The sequence below is a fragment of the Nomascus leucogenys genome, chromosome 14 (genome assembly GCF_006542625.1).
Source record: "Nomascus leucogenys isolate Asia chromosome 14, Asia_NLE_v1, whole genome shotgun sequence".
Classification (NCBI taxonomy): Eukaryota; Metazoa; Chordata; class Mammalia; order Primates; family Hylobatidae; genus Nomascus; species Nomascus leucogenys.
Window position 1 is genome coordinate 71325662 of NC_044394.1, and position 13783 is coordinate 71339444.

Here is a 13783-nt window from a genome sequence, read left to right on the forward strand (position 1 = left end):
CCTCGCAGTTACCTTTGATTTAGCTGTAATGGCATCTCCACACTTAGCAGAGGTCTGCCCTGTAATCCTCTCTGAAGCTTAAGTCAATTTATATGGTAACCTGAGAGCCATTTCCTGCTTCCAGATGATGTCACTGTCTGTTAACACATACTGGAATGACCACTAAACTCACGCTTAGGGCGACAGAACAGTAGATCACTCTCAAAGCCAGAGCTGGGTTAAAACAAATATCATATACATTTTCAAAAGGAAAAGGAAGCTTGATTCCCATACCCTTTTTTTTTTTTTTTTTTTTTTTGGTAAATCTCTAAGATACTTCAATACTTGTTTTCAGAGAACCAAGAGTGGATTTTCTGAATGCAAATCTGCACATGAAAAGTCTAAGTGTATTTATAGAGATAAGGTGGCAAATTTGAAACTGGGTCAGAAATCGTGGATAGAATCATCCAAATTTCCAATTGAATTTTAAATCTTGTATTTTTCTCAATTCAGTGCCTTCTCCCCTGAAATGCATTTGCATTAATAAAAGTACTCTCCCACCCTGCAGTTCATTAGTTTCAGCACAGTTCTGGGTAAAAAAGAATTCTAAGTGTCTTTGTTCCCAATTTACTTGGGGTTCTGAAGTGTTAAACAGTATCTCCTAAACACTGCAAAATTATGACCATTTTGTCATCAGATAGATGTGTGTGTGTGTGTGTGTGTATGTGTGTGTGTGTGTGTGTGTGTGTTCATTTTGCTTTGTTTTAAATGTGGGAAAATAATTAAAGAATCTTTGGCTTTAACTTTTCTGAATGTACCTAATTCCATAGGGTCAATGTTTCTTCTTCTGTACTGTGTTGGTTTCCTATTTCTGTTGTAATAAGTTACCGCAAATTTGGTAGCTTAAGCAACACAAATTTACGCTTTACAGTGCTGGAGGCCAACAGTCGAAAACCAGGGTGTCAGTAGTGCCGCGTTCCTTCCAGAAGTTTCAGGGGAGAATCAATTTCCTTGCCTCCATTTCTAGGTTTGTGGCCCCCCCTCCATCTTCAAAGTGCACCACACTAACCTCTTCTGTCTTCAGCTTTTCCTGACTGACCCTCCTCCCTCACTCTTAGAATGACCCTTGTGATTACATTGGACCCACCTGGATAATCCAGGATAATCTCCTATTGCAAGATCCTTAACTTTATCCCATCTGCAAAATCCCCTTTAGCATGGAGAGGTAGCATATTCATTGCTTCTGGAATTAGGAGGAAGGCATGTTTGAGGGGTCATAGTTCAAACTACCACACCTACTACCACAAGTATTTAAAACCTGTGAACTGGAAGTGGGGCCGCCACCAGGCAAAGGCTGAGATCCAGAGGAAGAAGTGTTTACACACCTGGAGCGTTCTCACTGTAGCTCTTTCCAGGAATGAGTTCTCCTGTCTGGCTCTGGGCCCAAAGCCTTGTCCCCAGTGGGCCATCCCTCAGTCTGGTCTTAAAAAATGCAGGCACTACCCTGCTCCTTGGTGTAGGATGACCAAAAGAGTACTGGACTTAGAGTGACTTTACACAAGACTAATTAGCCTCTCCGAGGAGCAGCTTCCTCATATGGAAAAGAGGAATAGCACACCCTCACTGCTGCCAGGGGTGAATAAGTTTGGTGCTAAGAGTGCCTTATAAACTGTAAACGACTGTGCAAATGTATATTCTAGTGAACTCATTTTAGGGTATAAATTATGTAACCAAGAGATGGTTCACAGTAGAAGGGTCTTGAGGCCCCATCTTTCCTTTTTTTTTTTTTTTTTTTTTTTGAGACAGAGTCTCACTCTTTTGCCCAGGCTGGAGTGCAGTGGTGCAGTCTTGGCTCACTGCAACCTCTACCTCCCAGGTTCAAGCGATTCTCCTGCCTCAGCCTCCTGAGCAGCTGGGACTACAGGTGTGCACCACAATGCCTGGCTAATTTTTTTATTTTTAGTAGAGACGGGGTTTCACAATGTTGGCCAGGCTGGTCTCGAACTCCTGGCCTCAAGTGATCCACCCGCCCTGGCCTCCCAAAGTGCTGGGATTACAGGCATGAGCCACCACACCTGGCCGAGATTCCACCTTCCTAAACTCTGCAGTCAGATGTGGCCTCTGAGGCTCATCTGATTTCACAGGTCACACAGTTCATTACTGGCTGAGCTGTGCCTGAAACTCAGATATCCTGATTCCTGGTTCTGCATTCTTTCCGTTGCACCGCTACATAAGGATAACGCATTAGACTAGGCACACAATGAGCCATTCACTGGGCTTCTCTCCTGAGGTGTGCCCCGAGTCCTCCACCATCACCACCAACTGGAGCACTCCTTCTGCAATGCTGATCAATGAGCAATTCAGGCCCAGGTGTGGCAGCCCCACAGTTTCTCATCTCAAGTCTGTGACTCTTTCCTGTTTCTCACAACCAGATGTTCCTCCAAATAGTCTCTTGCCGATTCCTTGTTTTCACCTTTTCTCAGCAGTTCCCTGGTTGTCTCTGCTTCCAAACCCAGCCACTGTCACTCCATTTGTCACCTATGGGATGATCAGTATCTAATAAACTTTGCATTTACACAGCTCTGGTATTTACATGTCTCACTTCTTTTTAAAAATTTTAATAAATTGGCCGGGCGTGGTGGCTCACACCTGTAATCACACTTTGGGAGGCCGAGGCGGGTGTATCACCTGCGGTCAGGAGTTCAAGACCAACCATGGTCAACATGGTGAAACCCTTTCTCTACTAAAAATACAAAAAATTAGCCAGATGTGGTGGTGGGTGCCTGTAATCCCAGCTACTCAGGAGGCTGAAGCAGGAGAATCGCTTGAGTGCAGGAGGCAGAGGTTGCAGTAAGCCGACATCACACCATTGCACTCCAGCCTGGGCAACAAGAGCAAAGCTCCGTCTCAAAAAAAAAAATTGAATTAAATAAATTATATTAAGTTACATACATTAAATTCACCATTTTAATGTTCACATCCATGAGTTTTCACAAACACAGATGTATAACCACTGTCATAGTTAAGATAAAAAATAGGCTGGGTGCTGTGGCTCATGCCTATAATCCCAGCACTTCGGGAGGCCCAGGCAGGAGGATTGCCTGAACCCAGAAGTTCAAGACCAGCCTGGACAACATGGCGAGACTTCGTCTCTACAAAAACTACAAAAATTAGCCAGGCGTGGTGGCATATGCCTGCAATCCCAGCTACTTGGGAGGCTGAGGTGGGAGGATCACTTGAGCCTGGGAAATTGAAGCGGCAATGAGCTGTGATCACATCACTGCACTCCAGCCTTGGTGACAGAGTGAGACCCTGTTTCAAAAAAAAAAAAAAAAAAAAAAATGCCCAGCGTGGTGGCTCATGCCTGTAATCCCAGCACTTTGGGAGGCCAAGGTGGTTGGATCACTTGAGGCCAGGAGTTTGAGACCAGCTTGGCCAACACGGAGAAACACCGTCTCTACTAAAAAAATTAGCTGGGTGTGGTGGCAGGTGCCTATAATCCCAGCTACTCAAGAGGCATGAGAATCGCTTGAACCCAGGAAGTGGAGGTTGTAGTGAGCTGAGATTACACCATTGCACTCCAGCCTGGGTGACAGAGTGAGACTCTGTCTCAAAAAAAAAAAAAAATTCTTTCAAGGAACATGCTTTTGTGTCATATCTAGGAAATCATTTTCTATTCCAAAGTCACAAATATTTTTTCCTACAACTTTTATAGTGTTGGATTTTATGATCCATGCTTAGTTAATTTTTGCGTAGGATGTGAGGTATAAATTGAGATTCATTTCTCTCTTTTTTTTTGCATTAGGATGTACAATTCTTTCAGCATCATTTGTTGGAATGTCTTTTCTTTCTTCATTAAATTGCTTTTGCAATTTTATAGAAAATCAATGAGTTGTATATATGTATCTCTACTTCTCTATTTGCTATTTTGTTCCATTGATTTGTCTTGATTACTGTAGCTTTGTAATGAGACTCAACTCAAGTAGTGTGCGTCTTTCAACTTTGTTATTTTAAAAAATTGTTTTGATTATTTTAGTTTCTTTGCCTTTCCATATAAATTTTAGAATCAGCATATTGAGTTTTACAAAAACTCTTGCTGGAATTTTGATTGACATAGTAATAAAGCTATAAGTCAATTTAGAGATAATTGGCATCTGAACAATATTGAGTCGGCCACACATGGGGGCTCACACCTGTAATCCCAGCACTTTGGGAGACCGAGGCAGGTAGATAGCTTGAGCTCAGGAGTTTAAGACCACTGTGGATGACATGGTCTTAATCGCTACAAAAAAAATACAAAAATTAGCCTGATGTGTTGGAGGGGAGGGGCACATGCCTGTAGTCCCAGTTACTTGGGAGGCTGAGGTGGGAGGATGGCTTGAGCCTGGGAGGCAGAGGTTGCAGTAAGCCAAGAGTCTGCCACTGTACTCCAGCCTGGGTGACACAGCGAGCCCCTGTCTCAAAAACAAACAATATTGAGTCTTCCAATGCATGAACACAGTGTTTATCTCCATTTATTTAGGTCTTTCTGGATTTCTTTCATCAGTGTTTTGTGGTTTTCAGATGCAGACATTGCATGTATTTTGTTAAAATTTTTTTCTAAGTATTTGATTGTTTTGTTTATTTTATTTATTTATTTATTTATTTATTTATTTATTTTTTAAGACGGACTCTTGCTCTGTTGCCCAGGCTGGAGTGCAGTGGGATGACCCTGGCTCACTGCAACCCCTGCCTCCTGGGTTCAAGCGATTCTCCTGCCTCAGCCTCCCTAGTAGCTGGGATTACAGGCTCATGCCACCATGCCTGGCTAATTTTTGTATTTTTAGTAGAAATGGGGTTTTGCCATGTTTGGCCAGGCTGATCTCAAGCTCCTGACCCCAGGTGATCCGCCCGCCTTGGCCTCCCAAGTATTTAATGTTTTTTGAAGCTATTCTGTTTTTTTTTTTTTTTTTTTTTTTTTGAGACAGAGTCTCGTTCTGCTGCCCAGGCTGGAATGCAGTGGCGTGATCTCGGCTCACTGCAACCTCTGCCTCCCATGTTCAAGTGATTCTCCTGCATCAGCCTCCTGAGTGGCTGGGATTACAGGCACATGCCACCATGCCTGGCTAATTTTTGTATTTTTTTAGTAGAGACGGGGTTTCACCATGTTGGCAAGGCTGGTCTTGAACTCCTGACCTCAGGTGATCCACCCACCTCGGACTCCCAAAGTGCTGGGATTACAGGTGTGAGCCACCGTGCCCAGCCTTAAGTTTCTTTAGTTAGAAGATGAGATCATTAATGTAGATAAATTGATTGACAGAATACAGGATGCTTAGTTAAATTTTAATTTCAGATAAATAATGAATGATTTTTAGTGTAAGTATATCCCAAACATTTTATGAGACATACTTTAAAAAATCATATTTTACCTGAAATTCAAATCCAGCTGGGTATCCTGTATTTTTTTTTTTTTTTTTTTGAGATGGAGTCTCGCAATGTTGCCCAGGCTGGAGTGCAATGGCACGATCTTGGCTCACTGCAACCTCCGCCTCCTGGGTTCAAACAATTCTCCTGCCTCAGCCTCCCGAGTAGCTGGGATTACAGGCACACGCCACCATGCCCAGTTTTTATTTTTAGTAGAGATGGGGTTTTACCTTGTTGGCCAGGCTGGTCTCAAACTCCTGACCTCGTGATCCACCTGCCTCGGCCTCCCAAAGTGCTGGGATTACAGGTGTGAGCCACCGTGCCCAGCTGGTGTCTTGTATTTTTATGTGAAATCGGACAATTCTAATTTAATACTTTTTTCTGTTTTTAGAGACATGATCTCACTCTGTTGCCCAGGCTGGAGTGCAGTGGCATGATCATGGCTCACTGCAGCCTTGAACTCCTGGGCTTAAGTGATCCCCCTGCCTCAGCCTCCCAAGTAGCTGGGACTCCAGGTGTGCGCATGGATCTGGTTTTGGAACCTGTGTTTTGTGACACACGCTACTCTTCCCTCCATCATCACCATGGTCACACCACCTATAGAAAGTTCTAAGATCATAGCAGCAGGAACACGGGGTGTTTCCTAACTAGTGGAAAGCAGCAGGCCCACTGGATGTACTGTCATCTTTTCTTTTTTAAAAAAAAATTTTTTAGCCAGGCACGGTAGCTCACGCCTGTAATCCCAGCACTTTGGGAGGCCGAGGCGGGCAGATCACCTGAGATCAGGAGTTCGAGACTAGCCTGACCAACATGGAGAAACTCTGTCTCTACTAAAAATAAAAAATTAGCAGGGCATGGTGGTGCATGCCTGTAATCCTAGCTACTCGGGAGGCTGAGTCAGGAGAATCGCTTGAACCTGGGAGGCGGAGGTTGCAGTGAGCCGAGATCGTGCCATTGCACTCCAGCCTGGGCAACAACAGCAAAACTCTGTCTCAGAAAAAAAAAAAAATTAGGTTACTAAAATTACTGAACAAATATACTGGAGTTTACCTTCCATTTGACATGCTTGACAGCATGAATCAATTTCCATTAAACTTGAGTCAATTTCCATTAAACTCAAGCCAATTTCCATTGACATAAATTGGGTAGTTTAGGGAGGTAAATATATTCTCCAGGGCTAGATCTCCATTCTTTTTTTTTTTTTTTTTTTTTTGTGGAGCGGGGATGGAATCTCACTCTGTCACCCACGCTGGAGTGCAGTGGCATAGTCCTGGCTCACTGCAGCCTCCACCTCCTGCGTTGCTGCCTCAGCCTCCCAAGTAGCTGGGACTACAGGCACGTGCCACCACATCTGGCTAATTTTTTATTTTTAGTAGAGACAGGGTTTCACCATGTTGGCCAGGCTGGTCTTGAACTCCTGACCTTAGGTGATCTGCCTGCCTCAGCCTCCCAAAGTGCTGGGATTACAGGCGTGAGGCACAGCACCTGGCCTAGATCTCCATTCTTTAGCAGAACCTGTATTACCAAGAAGTGGGAGAAAAGAAGGCAGCTACTCAACCGAAGTCTGAATCAAATGAAGACAAAATCTCAAGATTTACGCAGTTGCAGCAGTAAGAGCATATGTAACTCCAGAAAATTATCCTGTATTTGCAAATCATTTATTTTGAAATTACTTCTCTTTCTTTGGAGGGGGAGGTGTTAGAAATCCCAACCAAAAGGAATTCTTTTTTGTTTGTTTGTTTTTTGCCATTGCTGGTTGTCTCTCCTGGAATGCCCCTTCCTGCCTCTCTCTTGTAATAGCTCACCCAAATCCTGCCCATTCTTTGAGACTTAGCCTAAATATCCCCCTTTCCACAGCCTACCTTTTCAGACTTACTATGGAGTTAGAGTTGATCCAGCAAATTGGTCATTTGGTGAATTGATTTTCAGCCCACTGGCCAGCTGGGTGCATAATATTACAACAAATCAATCTTGGAAGCCAGATGTCATTCAAATGAGGAGAAGAAATGACATCCTGGGGCCATAAAGGGGAAAACAGTTCTCAAGCGTTGGTTCCCTGGCTGCTGGGATGGGTGAGAAATCTCACCTACCAAAGCAGGTACTGAGAAAGAGAAGCAGGTGTGAGGAAAGAGTACTGCCAATGCAGAAGCAGTAAAGATTTTCTTTTTAATTTCTTTGTGCTATTAAACATATATGTAAGTAATTTCAATAAGCTTTTATTAAACATCATAGCAGCAGGGAATCACTTAACATCTCCCATGCCAGCAGGTCGCTAATACAGTCTCAGCCTATTTGGGACACTAGTCAGTCCTGAATGCAGACTATGCATTGAAAATCTGGGGCAATTGGAGAATCTTCTGGGGAAGATAGCATTTGAGCTGTGTGGCCTCTAAAGAAGGAAGAATGGAAGTTTCCAACAGAATGAACAGCGTGGAGGTAAAAAGAGACAACAGCTAGTGAGAAAAAAGAAATTTTTGTAGGTGTGTGGTAGCTGAGGCTGCAAAAGTGGGAGGTTGGGTTAGGAGTTTAGGAAGGCCTAAAAGTTGTAAGAAGCCAGGGTCTTTCTGGTTGGCAGTGGGACTCTGTCAACTCATCCAGGGTCTATGGGGGACATACAGAGACACAGAGACAATATCTTGCATTGTACAGCAGTTCAATCAGCATCTGATTCATTTTTTTAAAAGCCTGTTGAGGTTTCTTGGCCATTTCACCAAGGGTAGGCAGTGATCCGTGCATAAATCAAGCAGTGTGAGAAGATGGATCATTAAGAGAAGGGGCTCTGTTTATCCACAAACACCTTGACAACTTGCAGTGATGGAAAAGGAGACGCAGGTAAACTGTCAGGTGGAACAAGCAACAGTCACATCACAATGCTTCTCTTAACTCTCTCAACCTTATCTGTTCTTTTCCTTGTGTTTCTGCAGCTCTGGAAATGCTGAGTTTTCTGTGTGAATGACACAGATGCAGAGATCATTTCAAGGTATCGCTTTGGGCAGATGTTCGGGTGCTACCAAATATAACGCAGGCCGTTTAAAATCCAGGAACAAACTCAAGAGAAACAGGGATATCAGAGTTTCTGGTGTGTGCCTCTATGTAGTGTCTGTCTGTTGTTCAGAACTATGCCCAAGTCCTTATTTTGTCCTCTTATAACTCAGTATATCTCACAAATAGAATACACACTCAATATTCAATAAAGTCAGGCTTCTCATGGTGGTTATTTAAATCTATAGCTGACATTAGGATACTCCTCATGGAAATATAAAATGAGAAAGACGATGGAAGAAAGAACTGGACAGAACAGAGGCTTGAATTTTTTTTTTTTTTTTTTTTTTTGAGATGGAGTTTCGCTCTTGTTGCCCAGGCTGTAGTGCAATGCCGTGATCTCGGCTCACACAACCTCCGCCTCCTGGGTTCAAGCAATTCTCCTGCCTCAGCCTCCCAAGTAGCTGGGACTACAGTCATGTTCCACCACGCCCAGCTAATTTTGTATTTTTAGTAGAGACGGGTTTTCTTCATGTTGGTCAGGCTGGTCTCGAACTCCCGACCTCAGGGGATCCACCTGCCTCGGCCTCCCAGAGTGCTGGGATTACAGGCGTGAGCCACCGGGCCTGGCTTTTTTTTTTTTTTTTGACAGAGTCTCACTCTTTTGCCCAGGCTGGAGTGCAGTGGCACAATCTTGGCTCACTGCCACCTCTGCCTCCCAGGTTCAAGTGATTCTCCTGCCTCAGCCTCCCGAGTAGCTGGGATTATAGGCATGTGCCACCATGCTGAGCTAATTTTTCCATTTTTAGTAGAAACAGGGTTTTACCACCTTGGCTAGGCTGGTCTCAAACCCCTGACCTCAGATGATCCACCTGCCTTAGCCGCCCAAACTGCTGGGATTACAGACGTGAGCCATGGCATCTGGCCTAGGCTTGAACGTTTTATATACTTAATTAACATTGATACAGATCATCAGTGAAGTGTTTCTTTTAAAATAAAGTTTATACAGTAAACTATTATAAATGAATATGTGTATATTATAGAAATAACATATATAGTTCCACCAATCTAATACAACTGTTAGCATTTCGATGATTCCCTTTCAGGCTTTTTTTTTTACACATTGTTTTGAGATCTTTCTTAAAGAAGAAGAAAACAAATTCCTGTTAAAAGTATGAAGGAGGCTGAGTGTGGTGGCTCACATCTGTAGTCTCAGCACTTTGGAAGGCCGAGGGGGCAGATCACTTGAGGCCAGGAGTTTGAGACCAGCCTGGCCAACACAGTGAGGCCCTGTCTCTGTCTCTCCATATATATTTTTTATATATTATAAAAAAAAAAGTGTCAAGGAGCAGTTGGAATCTCGAGAATGACTCTTAAAATGAGGGAAACTCCTCTTGGCCTGATGTATACACCCACGGAAATTCTTTGATATCTGGAATCCTTAGAATAAAATGGACTTCAGCTTTTATTTCCTTAGCCAGCATTTACTGAGCCCTCTTCTGAGACTTACAAATGCTAACTAAGCCCAAGGTAACTTAGCAGTCACCACGTGCTCTAGGTCACTGAATGTGAAAATGAGAAAATACACAGAGTCAAGCTTGTAAGAGCTAGAATGCAGGGCGTTCATTAGGCAAAGCCACCAGTTAGCAGAGAATTTGATTAAGGACAGGGACAATGACCAAGTCTGGAGGATAAATGGAAACCATGGAGAGAAAATAAATATTTTTTTCGGTTTCCAGGGGGAAAAAATGTATGGCTAATGCTCAAAGACATAACTGGATGACATGTCGTAAGAGCTTTGGGCATGACCAAACACAGCCCCTTCAGGTTGACTCCCTCCAGCTTCTGGTCCATGGGGGTTGGACAGCAGAGGCAGGCCTAATGGGGAGCCAATTTCCTTCCTCGGTGCCCTGCTTCTCCCGAATAGGGAGCAGTGTCCATTGTCTACTCTTGCCACAGCTACCCTGGACATGAATAATATCCCCCTCATTTATTTAGGGCAGCTGTGGTCCAGAGAGGTCCACGAACCTCCGAAAGTCCCTGCAGCTCAGTAAGTGTTGAAGCCAGGATTCAAACATGTCCTCTCTGCTCTTGAAAAGAGAAATGCCTCAACTCTCAGTAAACCACTGCACTACTGGGAGGGCATGAGAAAATATCAATCACATTATCAGATTCCTCAAAAACCATATCTGCGAATCAAAGATACGTCGTATCAAAGATATGTCGTATCAAAGATATGTTTCCATGTCGTAGTCAGCCAGATAGACCTACAATGAGTAGCTAATCACTGGAATCAGTGTCACCTTCAAATCGTAATGACAAGTATTTGATTTATTTTTTGGTTGTGCAAGGTGAGAAATAAAAGGCTTGAGTCTTTGAGAACCCATGCTGCTATGGGCTGCTGCTTTAAGAGGGATACTAGAGACATCTCCGTTCATTTCTAGGATTTCTGATTTAGGATAAGAGTACTTTTGACTTAACCAAGCTAACAAGGGTGGGGTAAGGATTCCTTGAATAGTGACTCCTGCTCCCAGTGGCTTATCTCCACTTTGAAATTATTGGGGCCTCAGGGCCTTGCAGTTAGGGGTGACACAAAAATGTACAAAGAGAGAATTTCACATTTTAGTGCATTGCCAATGATATAAAGTCATGGAAGAGAAACAAAAGAAAAGTAGGAAGCTTTAAGAGTAGAAAAAATAGTAGAAATTATCTCCATCAGCCTTTCCTCTCAGCCTCCCAAGTCAGATAAAAGCCCTCTTTTTGCATACATGTGATCTGCAGGATCTTTAATTTGTGATGACATTTGAGTAGGGAACAAGGGGAAAATTGTGAAGGGTTAAACAAAATGCTGTGACTTTTAGTTAATATTATTATAATTCTTATTTTCAGTAGTGTAAAGGTGTTGCGTTTAAATGCTGTTACCGAAAGATTAAAACTTTACTCCATTAAGAAAAAAAAGCACAGGGGACTCGAAAAAGCCCACAGTGTATCTCAGAACCTCCACATTTCATGGTGTTTATCACCAGAAGCCTTTCAGAAAGCAATGAGTTTGTTCTGAGCTTCTTAAAGTTTTGGGAAGGGCAGCCGAAGAATGCCATGATAGTTTCATTAAGGAATATAGAGGGTAGATTTTCACTAGAGAGGAAGTGAGATGAGCTGTCTGGGGAAAAGCAAACACTTCACACTTCAAGGTGGACTGAAATTTCTCTCTTGCCCTGCTCCTCTTCTCCCATGACCCCTGAGGTTCATGATGCACCTTAGCTGAGGTACAGATCAAAGGAGAGGGTGACTTTTGACACAAACTGAAACCGTCCAGTTGTTTAATTATCTCTTTATGTGAAAAGCCAGGTTTTACTTTGCCTGTCTGTCAGTATAGGCAGGTGGTTATTTTCCGGGACAGGTTTATCTTACTTAACAGAGCAAAAGTGAGCCAATGGCAGGACATCTTGAAATTAATTGCCCATTTGGGAATAATTTTTATGAACAAAAATTTTTCTTAGGCATATGGAATGTAGGCCCAGCACTTTCAGTTTAGGATCTGATGCTAAATGCATGCTTAGGTTTTAAAATAAAGTTCTACAATTAAATTGATAAATACTTTACTTACTCTAAAAGATTATATGGCTGTGTTGCAGACATTAATCTAAAAAATTCTCTGCTAGGGCCGGGCATGGTAGCTCACGCCTGTAATCCCAGCACTTTGGGAGGCCGAGGTGGGTGGATCACGAGGTCAGGAGATGGAGACCATCCTGGCTAACACGGTGAAACCCCGTCTCTACTGAAAATCCAAAAAAAAATTAGCAGGGCGTGGTGGTGGGTGCCTGTAGTCCCAGCTACTCAGGAGGCTGAGGCAGGAGAATGGCGTGAACCCGGGAGGCGGAGCTTGCAGTGAGCCTAGGTCGCGCCACTGCATTCCAGCATGAGCGACAGAGCGAGACTCTGTATTAAAAAAAAAAAAATTCTCCGCTAGTTCTGCTTGATCATCCTCTTTATCAGGTTTAAATTTTTATTTTTTACCTTTTTAGTTTTTAAAAAATGATTCAGAGATGGTGGTCTCGTTATGTTGCCCAGGCTGGTCTCAAACTCCTGGCCTCAAGCAATCCTCCTGCCTTAGCTTCCCAAAGTGCTGGGATTACAGGCATGAGCCACTGCACCTGGCCAGATTTAAGTTTTAAGGACATGAAGAGATGTGGCAAATTCAGCCCTGTTCTGGGGTGAAGTAAACATTTCCATTTGCAGTGGGGACACTCTACAAATACTGGTCTGAAGCCAAAGTCAGGCCAAAGCCAGGAAGGCAACATGGTAGCTGAAAAAGTGTGGGTTCTTAAGCCAGACAAGTCATGGGCCACTTCCCAGCTGTGTGACCTTGGGTAAGGTAGTTAAATTCTTTGATCCTCAGTTTCCTCATCTGTAAAATTTGTGTTCTGATACATTGCAGGATTGTCATGAGGATTATTGGTAATATACATGGAGCTGGAAGCACATGATCACTTCTTAAGTGAACTTGCAACAATGACAAATTCTTGGGACTATACTCTATCGTAGTTCATCAGTGAGCATCTTAATTCGAAATGCAAGTCCAGCAAATTTTGGGATCATAAGAGTTGTGACTTCTGGCCAAATTTTGACCCACTAATTAGATATTATGCTGTAAGTAAAGTGTATGTGAAGCATTTTTAAATCCAAAGTCTCCTGCAAAGAGTAACAAGAAGAGATAACCATATTGTCAACATTTGTGTTTTTCTTAGGTGAACAAGTAGACTGCTTTTGTAGCAAGGGTGTAACCTATCCCAACTACTCCTTTAAATGGACCTGTTTTATTCCTCTAATACTATATGGATGCTGAGCATATTCTGTAGGAAATCTACAAATCAGTTCAAGGACAAGTTTAGGCTTGAAAATTAAAGGTCTGCACATTAGCTGAGGCATCAGTTTAGTGAAATGATGAAGCTAAAATTTTGTTTGTGTTTTATACAACTGAAGGATTTGTGCTGACTTTAGTTTGAAACACAGAATATAAAAAAGGAAAATCTACTCTTATGATAAATATAGGTGATGATGACAGTACATGAGAGAATATACCATATTTGTGTCTATAGAAGTAGAAAGAGAGAAGGAGGGCCCTCTTGCACCAGGAGTTATAAAATGCAAATCGAAGGAAAAACATTTGCTTCACAGAGAATCTCACCAACTGTAAATCCATAGAACTTCTTATCACTGGGGTCAATGGATGGGCCTCAGGGGTTCTGGGAACTCCTTGAAGGTGCAGGTATGATTTTTTTTCTTTTAATGTAAATATCCACATTTCCGGAGAAGGTCCATGGCTTTCATCAGATTGTTTTTTTAAGTATGGGGGTAGGCAGCAACTTTTGCTTTAAATATTTACCATTTTAAAACATTTCAAATGGGTTTGTGTTAC